The following is a 21,569-nucleotide window of genomic DNA, read 5'->3' as shown; positions in this document are numbered from 1 at the left end:
CATTAAAATGAATATCGTAAACATAATCAATTTAAACATTAACCTAATTTTGCTTGATGTCAAAAATGACAAAATTCTTACGCATAATGTTTATAAACTAACCACGAATACATTATATAAGGTACCTAAAAATAAAATAAAATGAAGGCAAAATACTATATCTCATCATAAAATTAAAAAAGTAACTTTGATTGCTTTAGTGATAACTATTAATAAACAAAGCAAATAATAAGAAATAATGATAAAATAACATATTTCAGCAAATTTTAAAAAAAGCAATTCTGATCTCTCAAGTAATAAGCAACAATATTCAAATCTATGTATTTTCAAAATCAAAATATGCAAAACTATCTCAGAGGTGACAGTTATAACAAATATCAATACTTCCTAAAAGACATAGAAATTCGAATCTCCGAAAAAAAACGACGCGCGCCCTTCGCAGAAAATTAAAACTCTACTTTAATCCCTTCACAAAAGTATTAATTGCAATTAGCCCTCTCTCCGTAAGGGGGAATCAATAATCTAGTCCAACCACACAAAGAACTAGGCAGTATACACTTTCATTTTCTCCGCTAGAAGCATTATTAAGAAGCTGCCGCCAACGAAAGAATTCGGGGGCTCAGGCTAGAAAAATTCCGAGACGGTTTTCGGACAAATCACTTGCGTCGCGTAAATAATATAAATGAGCGCTAATTTCCACTTAAAATTCCCAAATTCTAAAAATGAAGAGATCGTACATTGCGGGTTGGAAACAACTCGCGAGGAAACATTATGTTAACGAGCTGTAACACGACGAGAACTCAAGTGAATCAAGTCCAGAGGAAAAGATGGAGAGATACTTCGTACTCTTCATTTAATTACTGTGGAAGGATAAAAAAATAATTTATATCTCTAGTTTAAGAGTTAATTTTGTTGCTGTCATATCTCGGAATAATGTTATCTGCATGAAAGAATGAATAAGTCGAAGTTAGCATAAGGAAATCGATCTAAATCGGATGCTACCTAGGATAATAGTTTAGTATTTTTTAGAAGTACTAGCATTTTGAATATCCCAAACGATGAACAAAAAGGGGTAATGTCTGAAATATAGTGTATATCTATCTTTCAAATAGAAATAACAAAATTGATAATTTTCATTGCATTAGATCGGTCATAATTTAATAAGTCAGCCATCTAACTCTCCGATCCGCCACGAAGGCACACGGATTTAACCATAAAAACTGAATGACCGGACCACCGCAACAGCAACATTGGCGGGAACTGTGGTTGAGTCCCAAGGGCCATCACCGGCCACGGTACAACCCTCCCCGAAGGAAGTACGTCCCGTCATCGACGGGAGGAGTCCTCCAGGGTGGCGAGATCCAACCACCATGCCGGAAGCATCTCATCCTCATTTCGAGGTGCCCCCCGGAAGGTGTCATAATTCAATAAGAATGTTAAACTATTACTATTATTTAAATATTATTGAAAAAAACCAACTATGTATTATATATAATATAAAACATATTTCAGCAATTGCGTGGCCGAAAAGAAAACACTTTTGAATTTTTAACTTCGATTTATTCCATCCAGGAATGAATAATTTATGTACACGAATAAGTGCTAAGAAATACATCAGTCTACATCGGGGTACAAGAGCAGAAGAGAAAAGACACCAAAATTTTCCATTCGAGATTTTTACTATGAGATTTTTTATAGGGATTTCTTTGACAAATGTCGATTTAGGTATCTTTAAAAGAATGTTATAAACATTAAGAATTTTTATCCCTTCACTCGGAGTGTGAGTAGATGCAAAAGTAACCAGTTTTATAGAGCGCGTGTTGAATTAATTAAATAAAAAGTGGGTATTAGAACAGGAAATAAGAGAACATTTTAAAATGAAGCTAACATGGATTAAATTAAGATAAAAATTTTGAGTGTGTGTATGTGTGTGTGAATTTTGTTCCCCCGGTATACATAAAATTTATTCGATATACAAAAATTGTTTTCCTTTGAAAATCCAAGAACCGATACATAGAGGTTTCTGATATATGGGGATCTGATTTCATTTAAAGCTGAAAACGTCACTTTCAAGGCAGTTAATATATTCGTAACATTTCTCAGTTTGCAACATTGATTACTTCCAATGCATTAATTTATAAAATAAATATTATTAAGGAAATTGTCATTGACCGAAATTTTTCCATCTAATTTTAACATTAAATGTCCTAATAAAAATAAAATATTATCAAATAACAATAAACCCTGTACAGCTTACTGCTCAAACTGCTGCTTTAAAAGTTAAATTAAACTAAGCGATAGTTTTAATGTATTGTTATATACAGACAGTGCTTAATGCAATTTTACTTTTCAAAAGAATTGACCTTTATATTCTCAGAAATTCATTAAATTATAAATCAAAATGTTTTAATATAGCCTTACATTCAAACAAAAACTAACCATTTTTTGTTTCGTTCCTTTTTTGGTTAGTAATTTATTACTTACTTATACAATCATCTTTACACATACAAATAATATTTAATACCAAAAGAACATTGTAAATAAAATTTTCCGATTCTGCTTAGCTGTACAGCTTACTGCTCAAACTGCTGCTTTAAAAGTTAAATTAAACTAAGCGATAGTTTTAATGTATTGTTATATACAGACAGTGCTTAATGCAATTTTACTTTTCAAAAGAATTGACCTTTATATTCTCAGAAATTCATTAAATTATAAATCAAAATGTTTTAATATAGCCTTACATTCAAACAAAAACTAACCATTTTTTGTTTCGTTCCTTTTTTGGTTAGTAATTTATTACTTACTTATACAATCATCTTTACACATACAAATAATATTTAATACCAAAAGAACATTGTAAATAAAATTTTCCGATTCTGCTTAGCTGTACAGCTTACTGCTCAAACTGCTGCTTTAAAAGTTAAATTAAACTAAGCGATAGTTTTAATGTATTGTTATATACAGACAGTGCTTAATGCAATTTTACTTTTCAAAAGAATTGACCTTTATATTCTCAGAAATTCATTAAATTATAAATCAAAATGTTTTAATATAGCCTTACATTCAAACAAAAACTAACCATTTTTTGTTTCGTTCCTTTTTTGGTTAGTAATTTATTACTTACTTATACAATCATCTTTACACATACAAATAATATTTAATACCAAAAGAACATTGTAAATAAAATTTTCCGATTCTGCTTAGCTGTACAGCTTACTGCTCAAACTGCTGCTTTAAAAGTTAAATTAAACTAAGCGATAGTTTTAATGTATTGTTATATACAGACAGTGCTTAATGCAATTTTACTTTTCAAAAGAATTGACCTTTATATTCTCAGAAATTCATTAAATTATAAATCAAAATGTTTTAATATAGCCTTACATTCAAACAAAAACTAACCATTTTTTGTTTCGTTCCTTTTTTGGTTAGTAATTTATTACTTACTTATACAATCATCTTTACACATACAAATAATATTTAATACCAAAAGAACATTGTAAATAAAATTTTCCGATTCTGCTTAGCTACATTTTCCACACATCATCCATCCTTAAAGAAAGGTCTTCAATCCCTTACTTTGGATAATTCATATAAAGCCTGGATATTTTCGATAAAAATGAGAGGAAACTATTCCTCAAACATTGCACTTCATTGTAAATGCGATGACACTTCGGGATCACAGGGAAAAAATTTCCGGAAGATGGATTCACCACAGATACTGTTGATGGCGAAGGACAAATGCGGTTGTCAGTTTGCATATGATTTATGACAAGGCGAAAACAGGGGCAAAGGGGTCGACCGGAAAAATTTTGGTTTATAAAAAACAGTTCATGGGAAAAGCAACTTTCAAGACTTCCGTCATTAGTCGCATCCGCAGATGATGCTTCTGATGAAAGGCCAATCAAATAAAAAAAAAAAAAATCAATTTGATATTTTAGTATTATTAAAAAATGTCAAAAAAGGCATTATTATTACAGAAGAATTTATGTTGTAAATTATCGTATATTTATAAATATTAAATATTGTAATGAAAAAGAGAAGCAGAAAGTTTAAGGATTTATTAGCTAACAACAAGACGGATAAATTCCAAGTGGAAAGTGAAATCCTAAAAGGTTAGAAGTTTGTATTATTAAACTGTAAGCACTTAAGAGTAAATAAATTCTTACTATATCTTCTGAGCTACCCGAAGGGAAAATGTTAGTAGTACAATTGTCGCGAATCTTTGTATTAAACATGTGTATTAAAGATGTAACATATTTTATAAAATGATTAAATAACATGCTCTTAAGTACACATTTCTGAAATGGAGTTTACAATATTTTAATTTTATATTATAATTTTTCCTACTAAGACAGCTCATTCCTACTTTTCCTAATCAGACACGCGGTCTAAAAAATATCCTGTAAATTTACACCTCAAGAGATTTAAAAAAAAACTCTAATTAAAAGAAATTCAAGCAGATTTTTGAATTTTACAGCGATAACAACAGAAAATATAATAGCACTAAAATAATTTGTACACCACTTTAAAATTTAAAAAAAAATGAATATTAAGGGATACTTAACTAAATACTTTTTTTTCCAAGATTTAGACAGTTTTTTAAAAAGAACTTTAAACAATAGGTTTCATTATTTCGATTCAATTCAAACCTCTTTCATAGTTTCATTAAAAGTTGCATTGTTAGAAGCTAAAGGGAAAATTATCTCATCAGCTTATATGAAGAAAACAAAAAGCTGGGTTACAGATAAAGCAATGTACAATTAAATAGATACTAATAAATAAAATAATAATAATACTTGGGTAATTACGTTTCAAATTACTCCACGCCATAGGATTTGATTTCATTAAGAAGATATATATAATAAATACAACAATCTATTAAAATAATACGGTTTTAATCCGAATAACAGATCATTGCTTAAAATTCTTTTATTGGTGGATCCATGAATATCATGTTATGCATAAGAGATTTAATTAGAATTTAATACAACCACTATTCCTGGCGAACTGGATGGTAGTTAAAGATGACTATCTTAACAATGGAGAAGGGTCCCCCCCCCTTATAATGAGTATAAAAATGAATGGGAATTAATACATAAACTTGAGTTTCCAAAATCTTAATCCACTTGTAAAACGTATTCATGCTTATAGGAAATACTTAAAATTTTTAGAAAAATGGCGCTGGTCACAAATATAAATTTCTGTGACAAATTTACAGAAGAAAAACTTATTTATAAAATAATATATATTATTTTCTTCCACCTTTGATACTTCTTTAAAAAGTGTTTTTAAACATATTAAGATCTTTCTCAGTTGCTTTCTTTTCTAAATTAATAAAATGCGTACCCATTAAATGCTATAGTAACTTAATAATATAACCATAATCTAAAATAAAATAAACATTTTGATAAAAAGGATTAAAAACGAAGCTAAATTAATTCAAAATTAATTAAACACTGTAACAATACAAGTTAACAAGCAATAATTATAAAAAAGCAACAAACCCCAAACATAATTTTATAATTCTGCTATCCAAGTTGCTTTAATTTTTGTTGAACATTTTATCAATGACAACATTTCGAATCAATACAATCATGTTTATATATCAAGAATTCAAATGAAAAACTATAATCCCAAGATTAATAAATAGTCGACAAACGACTAAAAATTGAACCGAACTTAAAAATACAGGCTAAACAATCTAGGTCAATATATTTTAGAGTCGTGTATTTTTATTTTTATTTATTTACAGTCAAATATAAAACAGTTTGCTGGCGACGGTAAACGGAAAGAATGTCGGATGATTTTTGGAGAACCATTGATATGCAAATCACCTGGCCACGTGCCCCCATTGTTGTCGGAGGCATCCTAGATAAATGAATGGCGCCCAAGCATTCGTTTTAAAATATGAAACTCTTTCTGTGTGGCTTTCAATACAAACGTTTTTAGTTTTTGTAGCAAATAAAACAAACAGAGCAGAATGCAAATTTAAAATGCATACAGATGTTAGGCATATGGACAAATAAAAAACTATTTGGTACTTGATGGTTGTTTTGGAGAGAAAATTTATGAATTTAAAACACAGACGGTAAAGAAATTACTGAAATTCTATAAATATTACCATTTATGAAAGAAAAAGAAACTACGTTTCCTACTTTGAGAAGGTTTCTCGTTAGTTTATCTATGCAATGACTATTAATAGTTCCTTTTTTTTTTTGTCCGTATGATAGAAAATTTAAATACATTATTCCTTAAATAATTTATATTCGAAAGAGAATTCATTTCTATTTTATAACTTTTTATTTCTCACTAACTTCCAAATTGACCAACGATTGGATCGTGGCAAAATCTTGAATGCATATATAAAATGGAATGAAGTTTTAAAATCTTCAACAACATATTACACATAAGGGATATTTTTTGTAACATTATACTTAATAATGAATGCCCCCCTTCACTTTTTTTTTGGGGGGGGGGGGTCAGCATAAAACCTATTCAAAAAGAACGTGTGGTGTTTGCTTCTGGGAAAATTTAATGCACTAAGGATGAAGTGGGTCGTAATAGATCGGTTTCTAAAGGGTGTTCCAGAATTAACGCAAGATTTGAATTTGCCACCATTCGCGCAGTAAAGTTTTGGCAACTCTTTAAAATAAAAACCATTTGACAGCTGATTCAAATCTTGCGTTAAAGTTGGAACACCCTTTACAAACAGGATCGTAGTTTTAAACATTTGGGAACCCCTGGGTTAACTCAAAAGCAGAGCATTATTTTCATTCCATTACATTTTGCATATAGCACATCATGGACAATAGGTAAGAAAGGTAAGTGAATTTTCAAAAGTAGGCAATTCAACAAAAATCATTTAAAAATTTTTCATTTCATTAAAAAAAACTTATTATCGTGGAAGAATATGAAGTATCAGTGAAAACCATATCTCAAATATAAGGAAATGGAAAGTTCCCAGACATAGAAAAGCTTATTCAATTTTTGAGTACTTCATTTGATAAGTTATCTGCCAAAATGCAAGATAACATTTTCTGAACTTAACAATAACTCACGCAAAAATCTATACTGGAGGTAAAGAAAATAACCAAACCTGTTGCAATCCAAAATATAATAAAATGATGTATAATTTTATATAACTGAGTTAAGAGGGGGTGGGGTCCTTTTAGAGCTCAAAAAATAGAGTAATAGGTTTGTTATAATTCTTAAAAATTAATGTAAAAGATTTTGATATTGCGTGGCTTTTATAATAATCATTATCTGAAATGAATATGAATATGGTCCTTCAGAATGGCGAATCAGATTCGATATAGAAGTGCAAAGGGTTCAAGTTTGCTTATATGAGAAAAGAAATTTGGTTTCAATTCTTACACAAATGTTCAAGGCCTCTTTTCTTTCCAATGTCACACTTCTTAAGGTTTTAAATTCAACTTCAAGTCGGCTTGTGAAAATATCAGCAAAGAATGATCATGCCAACATCTGCAAAAAACACAAACAAAAACAATTTAGGAAAACCACATTTTGATTCATTCTGCTAAAATATAACAAACATGTAAGTAATTTTCCATTCTTTTATTATCTTTGTTTATTAACATTTATTCTGATGATGATTAGATGTGTGACAAAAGGGGCATTCCACCAATAAAAAGCTCATAATTAAAATTTAAAAAAAATAGAAACTAAATGGTTACTAAAGAAATAGCTGTTCAAAAAAATCATTCATACTCATGTGCACTAGATGCAAAAGTAGCTAAAGACAGTAAATAAATAAATCGTAAAAAAAAAAAAAAAAAAAAAAAAAAAGGAGCAGACATAAAAAGAAAAAGTGGAGAAGGTCTAAATGGCTCAAGCAGAAGAGAATACATAAAATTCCACAGTAACAATATCATTGAAGCACAGTTAATAAATAATGAAATTTACCAAAAACAGGCAGTTTAAACTTTGAAAAAAGAAAAATATAAATAAATAAATGAAAAAATAAATATATACACTGACTTAGTCTAAGGTAATCAACATATATGAAACTTCGGCTATGCAAATTAATTTGATTTTTAGATGGAACAATTCAAGGACAGGTTTGAAAGAAAATCCGCAGCACTGCCTATGACACAACAATTTTTAGAAAACGGTACAACAAAACAGCACATAGTAATAATATAATTACAGAACGAAATCCAATGATAGAGCGGGAGTAAAATCTTAATATAGCGATTACGCAACTCTATTACCTTCTCTTTGGATACAACAGATGGCGTTACCATATTAACATCAAGGTATATTTCCCATGATCCTTTCTGGAAGTCATTATTAGATTGTATTCTAAGTGAGTGTCGCGTATTTTCGTGTTCGTGTTTGTTTTGTCTTGTCTTGTGAAATATGGAACTTAGAAAATAATTAAATAATTGGTCCCAAAACTCCTGTTATTTTCATCTACCTCATAATGAAGTTATACAGAGTTTCTTCCCTCTACATTAACTCTTTACAAATTGAAGCAAACAATTTTAAAAATAGTAAATTATATACTCTTACAAAAAATAATGTTACTCATAAATTTAGTCAATTATTCATTTCATAACTGCATTCACTGAAAGTAGTATTTACATTAAAAGGAAGACCATTATTTTTTATTATAATAAATATACATTACCATCGAATCGCATGATGAAAATTGCATAGGAAGAACTTATTACAGCATTTTGCTTACAAGAATAATTTGCCATTACTCATTATTAGTCTTTATGTTCAATACATTCTTTATTAAACACTAATAAAGAATGTATAGTTTGTCCGGATTTTATTGCTTCTAAATTAAAATGTCCCTTAAATGGGCAATAAATTTTGAGACAGGATTGTTATTTTCAGAGGGAAATTTGTCGAAGCAAACATATGAATGTCTCCAAATCACGCAACGACATTTCTTCCAAAGCACGTGATTTGATCATTTGATTTCAAACATCTGCTCAGAAGAAAAATACAGATATTAACTCATTTCTAATAACACTGAAGCGAAAACATTCAAGTACATCATGAATAGGAAACAAATATTTAAGCTTTTATTTTATGGAATAAAACTGCACTGATTTGCAACTACATAAATTAAAAAAAATATGTAAAGATAAATGACAGGACAGGTCTTATCTCAAACATTTTGAATTGATTGCAATCAAAAACCGAATTTGAAGGAGATAAAGAAATAAAATCTCGGAATTGCACCCGTCTTTTATATTAAACTATTATAACCCATACAAGAATTTAGTAGTAAGATTATGTGAAAATAAAGATGGGCACGATATGGAAATTCTGAAACTATTCGCAGTGATCTAAGCTTATTTCTTAATCATAATTTGGAATCTAATTCAAACATGAAATATTAAAAGCTGTCTGCCTGACTCAAACATTTCACAAATAGGGAAATGCGAGCCCAGTTCGAGTTTCAAAACTTACACGAGTGATTCTCCGCTAAACAAGTTTCCAAATTCCAACAAAAGAGGTTTCTAAAAAAATGACAGTTCCAATGAAGAAAATACAATACTGCAACTCTCAATTTAAAAAAATATCAAGTAATTAAAAGTATAAATCTTGTATAAATAGGAAATAATTCACGTCTGTGCATGGTATAAAATTACTTGACCGCTAGATACTACAACTATTAGCCAATACAGAAACACAATGAATATGTAGCTTATTATAAAAGTAGTTAACAAAATAGAATGAATATTTCTTTGCTCTATACAACCAGGCTGATGTGATTATACACGACAAGGTAATAAGATAAAAATTATAAATATCAATTTGATACCAATCAGAATTCAAACAACCTTTTTCTTACGGCGGTAGTGATGCTTTACTTTAAAAAAAATATTTGGATTTTTCTCCCCCAGAACTTATCTATTTGCTCTCTAATCACTCTGTAGATAGTGATGCTCCTTGTTTTATAGTAACAATCTCATGTGTGAAGATTTCATTTTAGTACGTAGAGGAACGGCATAATTAGATAACTTTTTCAAATAGAAATTAGGAGGAGCAATAACAGAATTTTATCTCCCACTGATTCAAAAAAGCCAGAGAGAATTTTTCCCTTTCCTCAATCAGAATTCCCATTTCCAAAAGATGTTTTGAGATTTCACTCGGCAGCTATTTATAATTTCCAAATTAATCATAATAACTGTTGGACGATTGTTTCAATCGTCATGATTTCATTCATTAGAAAAAGAATTGAGCGGGACAATTCTCTTCAGACTCGTCAACAACGGTAATTATTTTAACTGATTAAAAAGAACAGCTTTTCTTTGAAATATATAGAATTAAAGGTCAAATGGTGAAAGATATAACGAAACCGAGAAGAACGCGATTCAAGTTCTTGAATTCTATTGCAACTACTAATTACGGAGAGATTCCTCTAATTACACTATGGTAAGCACACTTCCAATATCCAAATACAGCCGTGTACAACACTAATCACTCATTTCCATATTGGCCAAAACGGCAACTGAAGCAGAAAAGGTCAGGTTATGTTAGATGCCTCACGTTTGAGTGTTGCATTTAGCACTTAACCGTACGTATAAACTCCAAGTGGAGTGAAAATCAGCGTGGCTCTTGAATAATTATATTGCATGTGGTTTGAATTCCGATGATACACAAGGCGCGCTGCATTCTCCCGAATGTTTGGATAACGAGATTTGGGATTTCCTCATCAATGCCTGCTGTATTCTCACCGAATTTTGTAACTGTACCTGTAATCGCAAAATAACACGGTTTTACAATGTCGAAAACTTACTCAACTCTTTTAACCAAAAAAATTCCTCTTTATGAATAGATACTAAAAGAAAGAAAAAGGAAAACTATTTCGTAAAAAGAAAACAATTCTCTTACAATATATTAATTTATCAGCTACAATAAAGCACCGTAATTTACCTTTTGTATATTTTACATACTGAAGAATATAATTGTTCGAATATATTAATCAAAGTCAGTTATTTTGTTGTTTTGTTCGTTTGTACTTTGTTTACAGATTTCGCCTTCCTCTCCCTGGAAACGATCTAGATAATTAGTGATCTGGATAGCTGAAACGTAGATAAATCAATTCTTACTTAACCAGATTTTTTAAACAAAAATTCTTAATGATTTTTAACAGATTGTGCGCTGTTAAAACGAGAAAAAAAAATTAAACCTTCTTTTGCTGTCATCTTATAACAAAAATACATAATTTCAGAATCTAATATATAAAGAAAATTGGATTTTATTTGCTTTTAAATTTGTTATCTGCTTTTAAATGTATGGATTTAACAATCCATGAGAAAATCTAATTTCAAAATGGCGCACTCTTTAAAATGTATCATTATTTAAACCAAAAATTTTAATTAATAATGGCAAGCCAATACAGGATTTAAAAATATACAATTATCATTATAATTCATTAATAGACCTTCTTAATGTCATTAGAAATTCTATTAAAACATATGCGCAGTTCAAAGTAACAATATTTCTTTAAAAAATGTTAGGACCGTAGGATAAATTACGAAAAACACATGATAGAAGGAAATTTTTTTTAAATTTATATTCAATGGAAATAACACATGCAAAACTAGATTTCATTAATCCCATTCAAAAACTAATCTTGCCTTCAATCGAACTCTATCATTGTCACATATTATATTATATATATATATATATATATATATATATATATATATATATATATATATATATATATATATATATATCAAATAGAAAGAGTAGCTAATATCTAAAACAGTCTTAATAAAGACATATAAAATACTTTTAATAAAATAGCACATAGTTGTAGAGAATATTTGAAAGAAAATATGTGAATACAGTTCTACTAGATTGGTTAATTAGAATTTAGAGACAATGGACGTTTCAGAACATAAAGGGGAAATCTGAAAATGGCTAATACCATGCAAATAGAAAACTAAAATTTCAACTAAAAAATAAAATCTTCAAAATGATTTGCCTATAAACGATTGAAGAAAGGTACAAAAAATTTTAATGGCACATCTGATAAATTGTACCGAAATCATAACCTAACCGCAGCTCAAAAACTGAACTTTAAAAAGAAATTCATCGAATCTTGCCAAATTATAGAATTCATTGCTTTCAATTTAGAAAAACTATCACCGTAAAACGTCGCATTACAAGTCGAAAATGGAAAGGTTTTAAGTTATCGGAAGTGATCCGATGATAAGTCACTGCCTTTCTTATCGAAAAGAAATTGGGCAGATAAAACTCACTTTATCCAGAGGTACATCGTTATCTCCTGAAGATATAAAAAATATACGACATCCGGCTTCAACACAAATCACGATACGCACGTACCCGCCAAATCAACCAACATCTACGTCGTTAATATACCACGTAAAAACGCAAACATCTTATTTATTCATTTTTCTGAACGCTAATTGGGAAAAGCACCTGAAGCAATGGAAGAACGGAGCATTTTTAATTGATATTAAAGTTATGTTCGGAAAGCGATGCTTTTTGATAGGCTTATTAGGGTGTATCAGCTTCGCAAGATTCTATCAGCATTTCAACATTTATAATTCCAAAGAATTAAAGCCATCGGCAATTAAATGATAATATAATCATACATAGCAATTTTGAAACGAATAGAAGCAATAAAGTCACTGTAAAGCACCGTATATACGTTTCTCATTTATTCATCGCTTCTTCCTAGTAACGATTTATTGTAATGATATATATGCAAAACTTGGGTCGCTTTTGGCTTCTAGGAAAAGACTGGAATTTCCAAAGAACACAAATCACTTTTGAAGAATATATCCAAATTTCCAACAAGGCAGCTGCCTAAAACCGCTAGGCCGAGAGGTAGCCACAAACAGATAGGCTAAAGATCAGTTACCAAATAAATTCATTGGCTCATTTAGTTAATAGAATATTTATAAAACCGAATATGCTTTAATAATGTTATGTACAAATGAGCATGTCGGGAAGTCATTATAGATAGATAAAATCTAGCCCATTTTCACAAAATTAATAAATATTTACCTAAAAAATCATTAACGCATTAAAAATATGTTTAAATATTAATGTAATTTGGTCAGCTTATTTAAAAGATGGGTCGTAATAATGTGCACTGCCTAAGACTCAAAAATATCTAAATCTGTCAGTAAGTGATACTGTGATACTGATAAAATAGTTTGGGAATTATTTACAGTTGATGAATTAATAGAAAACAAATTATCTTATGTTGATTTAAGCAATGGTGAAAAAAAAATGAAAAAGTCAATCCATTTTTATTTTAATGATGCATTGAACTCCACTGGAAAGATTCAAACTTATTTTGCTCATCAAAACGTTTTAAAAAAAAGCATTTAATATTTTACTTAATACTCACAGACAATAAAAAAAAGAAGAAAATTAACGATTATTTTTTACTAAATGCCTACTTGTACACACATATGAAATATAAAATTTATATTCAAAACTTGAATAAAAGGTTGACTGTTCATATTTTTTAACAAACGCTCAATTTTAAAACTTAATAATAGTTTTAAAAAAGTTTTATTTTTACATAAATCTACATTAATACCATTAAATATGCAATAATCGAAATTTATATTTTATATATATATATATAATGATATTTTAACTCTAATTTCAATTTAATTAATTTTCAAGATTTTATCTTAATTTAGCCCATAGTAACTTCATTCTAAAATATTCTCTTATTTCGTGATCCAATTCCACTGTCTCTACTTAATTAATTCAAGAGAAGCTTTGTTAAATTGTTGAATCAGCTAAAATCTAACTTTCCCACACTGCGCGTGAAGAGATAACATACCACTCATCAAGCAAATTCTTTTTTAAAATCTCCCTGTGTTTCCCCTACCTTGTCCACCCGTATAACGAAAATCCCTATCGAAATCTCATAATACATTAGCACTGTAAAGAAGTATTTTCCCTATCAAAATCATAGGTTATATAAGACCAGGGATAAAATGTCCAAGAGCTCTTCCCTCATTCCGTTTCTGTGTCGCTCTGTGTGCGCATCGCTTGTACATATGCTTGCTTCTTCATAATGAAATAAAACGACGTCACAAAATTAAAAGTATCTTCATTGTCTTCAAACTGCATCATGCTTCACAACAAATAATATTACATATTATATATATATATATATATATATATATATATATATATATATATATATATATATATATATATATAAACCCTTTGAACTCGGATGATGACTCTCACTCACCATTCATGACGTCGCATCATTTTGACGTTTTATTTGTTTATTTTTTAATTTTAATTGTTAAAAATACCTATAAAATGATAAGACGTGGAAGATAATCCAGGAAAAATATAAATTGAAACAAATATATATATATATATATATATATATATATATATATATATATATATATATATATATATATATTTATTTATTTATTTATTTATTTATTTTTCGGAACAATGAACAAGTCCTTGTTTTAAGTGAATACTTTTACTACTTTTCAAATGCAATACAAACTACTTTTTCAAATGCAAAGGGTTAAAATTTACATCTTTTTCATTTATATGTTATTTCAATTTAAAAGGTACTTTATTGTATTTAAAAAAATTAACAGCCTAACGATATTCTTATAAATAACATAAGGCAAAATTTACCAGATGAAAATTTTACTAAATGTGGTATATCAAAGACGGCAATCATTCTATGCTTGAAAGATCTCAAAGTCTAACCATTTGAAATGTGCATTACTTTGAGGAAGTAAAACTCAGTTTAGAAAACCAACCTAAATAACTTTCTTCCAATCAATCCATCCAATCGAACAGCCTTTAAGTACAAAAATATCTTCAAATATATCTTTCAGTTAAACCATTATCCTTGTATCTTAGCAATCAAATCAAGTAATTGTGATAGTGATGCAAAATTAAAATATGATTATCAAAACCAAAAATTTGCACTATAAGAAAATTTGTCATTGCAATGCGATTGCATTTATTTAAATTGACAAGCGGTGTGGCCTTCCCAACACTTTCTTGCATAATCTCTAATAAACTCGTCATGCCAGAGAACATCTTGGATGCCATTAGAGTACAATAGTTACGAAATATTCACTTTTGGCATAACTGGCATTTTTACTGAATCTATCGTATCATTCTTGGAGAGTTTAATCCCTGCTTTGCGGTTAATAGTATCAAAATCGAATTTGTGCTTTAGACACGTTGTTTTAAAATTATCTTTGCTTTTCTTGATTACACAATAATTTATTTGATAGAGAAAATTGTGGTCTGGGTTAAATGACTTGAAGACACAGGTTGTCTTTTATGTGGTTTATTGGTAACATCAACAACAAAAGGCACATGAGTACGCCATAGTGTAGTAGGCATAGAGAAGTACACATAAAATTTCTCGCGAGAGAGAGAGCCGAGATCATACTCCCACTAGTACAGGAGTCAAGTTCGCTTCTACTGGAGGAATATATATATATATATATATATATATATATACTAAAAAACAACAGGGAGACCACGTGATACATGATTGGCAACTAGCTCCGGCCATGAAGATCACGTGGTTACTGAATTCCTAACACATGTTTTTCTTAATCGAATGGAGCAAAGATTTGACACACACCTGCACTTGTAGTCAGAAAAGTCCCAAACCGAATTTTATATATTTAAGTCATCACGATTTTGAATTACCGTATTTACATATTTCTGAACGTAAAGACCAACAGACAATCAACTCGTCTTTAGATTTGGCTCAAAATTTACCGAATTTTATCCAGTTTTCTTTGTTTTGTAATTATCATGTTAACTTATAAAGCCCGTATGCCGAATTTCAACCGTTTAACTCAAAACGTTTTGAATTATCTTGAATTATCTTAGACAGACAGACGGACGGACATTTTCCAAAAATGTGTTTTTCGAACTCAAGGTTGTCTAAAACGTTGAGTTCGTCAAAATTTCGAGTTCGAATTTGTTGATGATTACTATATTTTCTCTATACTACGCACACGAGAAAGTAAAGAGCAAGATTTATTTATTTCAACAGAAAAGGAAAATAAAACCAAAGACATTTATTGTATTTGCGACGTAAAGATTTATTGAATTATGATCATAATTGCTTTTCTTCTTGATACCCTACACTCAGAATTAGCTGATTTCAATATGCAAGTATCTTTTTCAAACGTTCATCTACAGACTCAAGCCAGGAATAGACAGCGCAGGTTTACGAAAGGAGAGTTAATGTTATCTGAAGCATCACACCGGAGCACTTCATGAGAAAAAGCACTAACTCAGGATCTGGTCTCTAAAAATAGTTCTCGAATATGGCTTTTTCCAAGGAAAAATGCAGGAAAACCCAATAAAGAACTGAGAAAAGTTACGATGGTGGAGTTTTACTATCACATCATGGTGAAAGTGATCTGTGGGAACTTGACACTAATTGTCGGAAAGTATGACATTTCCATTCTAAATGCAGTCCAGACGGAACGATTTTGCTGCCGAGAGAAGTAAAAAAAGAAAAGAATGGCAAGTCTGGTGATTTAGTGAGTCCCCCCCCCATCGAGTTTGTCACCAATTTGTGCTGTATTTCAGAAAGTAACAATATACAGTAACAGTATTTCAGGTGTTTCATGTAAAAAGTAATATCATCGAAAAGGAAGCAAAAGCAGCTAATATTATTGATTACATCAACATATTAATTATTATAATTCAAAAAACAAATATTCTAAATTTAAAAAAAAGAAACAGAACAAAATCAAAGCTTTGTGATAATTATGAAGAATGTAAGTTAATATTTAATACAGAAAACGCAACAAATCAAATGAATTCTAAAAACTTAAAGATGATTCGATCCTCAGGTACAAAATATCGTATATTTAACACTTGCTTAAGCTATCTTTATTTTTCAAATTTGATTATAATTACACGGCAGCGAAGACATGCACAAGAAAATACATGTTAAAATATCGCAGCGGGCATGAGTATAAATATAGCTACAACAATGGAATGGATGTGAAATTTATTTTTAAATTTTTAAATAAATAAATTGACTTATTAAGTGATACCAATTCTTAATTTTAAAGACCATTCATATTGTTAATCACCTCATATCCATTGTTGTAGCTATTACATTTCAGAATGCATTATTACATAAAAACTAATTAAAAATTTTAAATAAATAAAGTTTTCAAAGCGGTTTATATGCAATAATAAGATCTGAAATATTGTGTGGAAATAAGATTGATATCGCTGAAAATTAATAAAATTTAAATTCCTGTAAAAGTAATTTTTGTATCACAATATGCTGAAAAATTATAAAAGAAAAACATTAAAATGTGATTAATAATTAATTAAAAGTTTAATTAAACTTTTGAAAAATCCTTTTTAGTAAGCACTTTCCATTCAAGAAATACATTACCAACCGAGCTTCACTGTTGTAGGTGGACGGTCTGTCCTACAGAGTGTTTTGAATGCTTTCTTCTTTATTCATGCCACATGATGCAATTTATAGATAAACCAACTTGCAACTATTACATTAATATGAATTTCTCTAAGAACTCAACTGAAAAAGATGCAACACTGGTGCTGGGTTATTTTTTATCTAATATATTTCCAACAACGATCAACCATTTTTATTGAATAGTAGTAAAACATGAATATTATGAAATAATAAAGTATTCAGCGGAATTTTAAGTTTACCTATTTTGAATGCCAGTTTTTATATCGAACTTCTGCTTTCTTGTGAATATTCTAATTTAATTGTAAATAAAATACTTCAAAACATGTGAATAAAATCAAAAGAAACTACAATTAAACTTTTAAGCAGAACATTTGTTGAATATCTGTTTACTGGACAAGCAATTTAGCACTCAAAGTGAGCTAAAATCCTGACAGAAAATTGAAAATAATGTTTTTCCATACTTTTTGATTTTTACGACATCTTTGCTATTTTTAATCGAATTCGTATAATATAAAATATATTTTTCCTCTTTATAAAGAAATGGCTGATGTTTTTTCAGGTATATTGACAATAAATAAATAAAATATGACCTCACAATACCCGGTTTTACAAAGTTATTTTCGATCATTTCGCAACTTTTCAGAAGCATATAAATATTTGGACCGTGAAATTTTATTCAACAGCTGAAATTCGTTGCCACTATTTTAAATTATAATGTAGTATGGAATGGATGAATATTATTATTTCCTCATTTCATCACATTGTTTAATCTCATGGCTTAAACAACAATTCATATTTCGAATTTCAGAAATTTAATCGAAATAAAAATTCTTCCTTCTGTTTCTCAAATATCCTTTTAGCTTTTCTGATAGTAGAATCTTAGCTTTCATCACCAAAAAACCTGATGAAAAGTATAAAAGCTTTTCAGCTGATGAAAGAAAGCCGCCAATAAATCATGCTTTCACACATCAGCAGCTCACTTCCTCGCCAATCTACTTCTAGTGCATGTGCCAAGCAAACCTTTTAAAAACATTGTGTCTTGCTTTCCTCAGAGGCAGAAACAAAATTATTCGAAGAACGCCTAAAAGCTTAAACGGGCAAATCTAAAAAGATGGATGCTTTAAAAAGAAAAGGCGAAAACTATTAACGAAAGATTTTCAACTTTTTCCAAGAATTCAGCCGTACTTAGGACAGGCGGAACCGAAGCAAACACAGTGCAAAAGAACAGTCTGTTCATTACAAAACGCGCGTGAGAATTTAAAAAGAAAAAGAAAATGACGGGAGACTTCGGCTAAGAAAAGAACTAACCCTAGTGGTGACGTCACATCCTGATGAAAGCGTGACGACATCGGTGAATGGAAGCTGTTGTTATTCGGTGCCTTTGGACTGGGCATCACGGGGTTGCGCTGACAAATGACAAATTGATACTACTGAAGCGGATATTTGTTAGTGTAACAAAAGGCTGAATGTAAATTGTTTGAAAGAGTTACATAATTATTTGCTAACTGTGAGAAGATCACGTAGATTGTTTAATTTTTAGTATTTTAATTTATATTTTTATATGCACATTATGAACATTATTTACACGCTCTTAGAGTATGAAATGTAAATCATAAAACTATACTATCTGCATTTATCCATAGGACAATCATTGAACCTAACTTTCGAAGTAAAAATTATATACATATATATTCAATTAATCTGCTTGAGTTGAATCAACAATACAGTGCCTAAGAAATATTTTTAGAATCTAATTCGAAATATTAATTAAATGAACAGCCTTCCGCGCGATTTTTTTTAACGAAATTAGTGCACATTAGTGCCTAAACTTAATCTCGGAACTAAATTAGAAAAGAGGGAGAGGAAAGAAAGGAAATTCGAATTTCCAGTTCGCAGAATTTCACAATATAAATATTTTAAGCTTGCTACGCTCATCTTTATTTTTAAAATTCACTTTAAATTGCAAAAATAGCAAATAAATAAAATTCTGCATTTTATATTATCCATAACTCTTGTATATATAAATTCAGTAATTAAAACTATATAAAGTATCGTTATTAATAATGTTTAAAACCCTTTTTTTTTTAAATTATTAAAGTTACTGGGAAAAATTATTCATGGAAATAAAATTGTATCGCTAAAAAGCTAATTTTTAAAAAAATTATGTGATGCTAAAATGGATTTTTGTGCAGCAAGATGCTCGAAAACTATTGAAGAAAACTGTTGGAATTAATTCATTTTTAATTAAAAATTTAATTAAAAGTTCGAAAACCTTTTTCCTCGTGAGCATCTATCACCCAAGAAGTGGCTACCAATCAAACTTGTTAACTCATAACGGTTTGCCCGGTCTTTAAAATAAATTTATTTATTTATTTCAAGAATTTTTTCATCATGAATATCGAATGATGCAAATATGAAAGCTATGCACATTAATCTGTATTATTTTAAGTCCACAGTTTGTGCCAGACAATTTTGAGAATTGTCTTGAGACAATAGTGTGTCCTGCTCAACTTTTGTCTCACAATGTGGTTTGCACAAACTGTGGACATAACATTTCACAAGGATGTATTTACGACGCTTTTTTATTTTATCAGCAATTTAACGATTTCAGTCTTCGTGGTTTTCAAAATATCAAATATGATATCAAAAAAAAAAAAAAAAATGCGACACTTGTAGCTTGAAGAGAAAGCAACCCATATTATTATATATTATGACAGCTATTTTTCCAAATTTACTTTTAAAAAATTGACTCGGAAACTTAATCTCCAGCTAGTAAAAAAAAAATCAAATTACAATTCAATTCACTCCATGAAGAACAACATTAAACATATAATGATTAAAGCCTAAAATCTATCGGCCCTAGTTTGGATTAGTTAGACTCTTATGTACAGTTTAGCAAACTTAAGCACTTAGTAATCTTAGACAGCGTATATCATAAATCCTCTCTTTTAATAAGGTGGTCGATTTAAATTAAAAACTACATTTCAGAATAGTTTTTAACTTAATCAACATATAATAATTTTGATTATTCATTTTTATTTTAGTTATTGCTTAGCAATGTATTTTCATTTAATTAATTTAATTTATGATCGTATCTCATTTGCATATGTATACAATAATACTTAAGTAGACCTCGGCGCTTCTAAATATTGCAATAATTAGGTAAGCATAATGAAATATACAGGAACCAGATTCTCAATACTTGACAATTTTTAATGTTATATAATTAGTTCACTGCATAACATTTATAGAAATTTATTTCCGAACAGACTAGAAATATTTTTTAATTGACTAGCAACAACCCTGTTCATCTATCTAATCAGTTTAGTTAGAAATATTCCTCTGCATGTAATGAACAATTAAAATATTCACAGTTAATATGAGCACAATGTATGAAATAAAAATGAAAACTATATTTAAGCTTATATTAGTTACAAGTAAAAATAATATCACCTTTCCTTGAAAAATTAAAAACTCATTCCTATCCAAACAGACGCACTTTTGGAAACTTCCGGCACGTTTCTTTTTTGACCTACAAAACGCTATTTTTATTGCCGAAGATCTTCCGTTATAAACATCTGGCAAGGGAATTTCATCAGCTCCGCGCACCCATCTGCCTAATAAGCTTCATATGCAACCCATCTTCCTAGCGAGATTCCGAACGATTCTCATTTCGAGTCAAAATAAAGAAATTTATGATCGGCTACGCAGTCCAGAGTAAATGAATCGAAATAAATATGGAGCCAGGATCGTCTGGATTCGGTCATAAAAGATCAACAGATTCCGGCAACAAGGAGTTGTTTACTGGCCTTTATATCTTCGGAGTAACAAATTGCGGCGTCCTCGCACAAAACGGTATACAATCAACAATAAAACAGACGAAGATCAATCCGACATCATTCTTCCAGCAGCAGAATTACGTATATTGGAGTCGGCAAGCTCCAATATCTTACGTTCCGTTCGTTCTTCGAGTTCCGCAGCCATCCACTTGGTAGACGTGTATACGATATAATTTTCGAAGGATAGAAAAGTCAGCGATTCTTGTACTTATATGAGAACTATAATTAAAAGTGTTTGTTTCAAATGTAGAAATAAATGTTTCTCGGGG

At 29.6% G+C, this 21,569-nt stretch overlaps 1 protein-coding gene across 4 annotated transcripts in view; it reads right to left on the bottom strand.

Annotated features, from left to right (window-relative positions):
- The window catches only part of LOC129965557 (xylosyl- and glucuronyltransferase LARGE1-like), a 281,900-nt gene that overhangs the window by 208,204 nt on the left and 52,127 nt on the right, over window positions 1–21,569 (bottom strand). For 3 of the 4 annotated variants that reach the window (XM_056079575.1, XM_056079556.1, XM_056079565.1), the window contains exon 2: window positions 7,375–7,482. The exons of the other annotated variant lie outside the window; for it this stretch is intronic. The gene's annotated coding sequence lies outside the window, so the exon portion shown is untranslated. The remainder of the gene's footprint in view (window positions 1–7,374; window positions 7,483–21,569) is intronic. 4 annotated transcript variants of the gene reach the window in all.

The sequence above is a fragment of the Argiope bruennichi genome, chromosome 1, assembly GCF_947563725.1.
Source record: "Argiope bruennichi chromosome 1, qqArgBrue1.1, whole genome shotgun sequence".
NCBI lineage: Eukaryota > Metazoa > Arthropoda > Arachnida > Araneae > Araneidae > Argiope > Argiope bruennichi.
The sequence above is the reverse complement of the archived record's forward strand: the minus strand, read 5'-3'. Positions and strand labels throughout refer to the sequence as shown.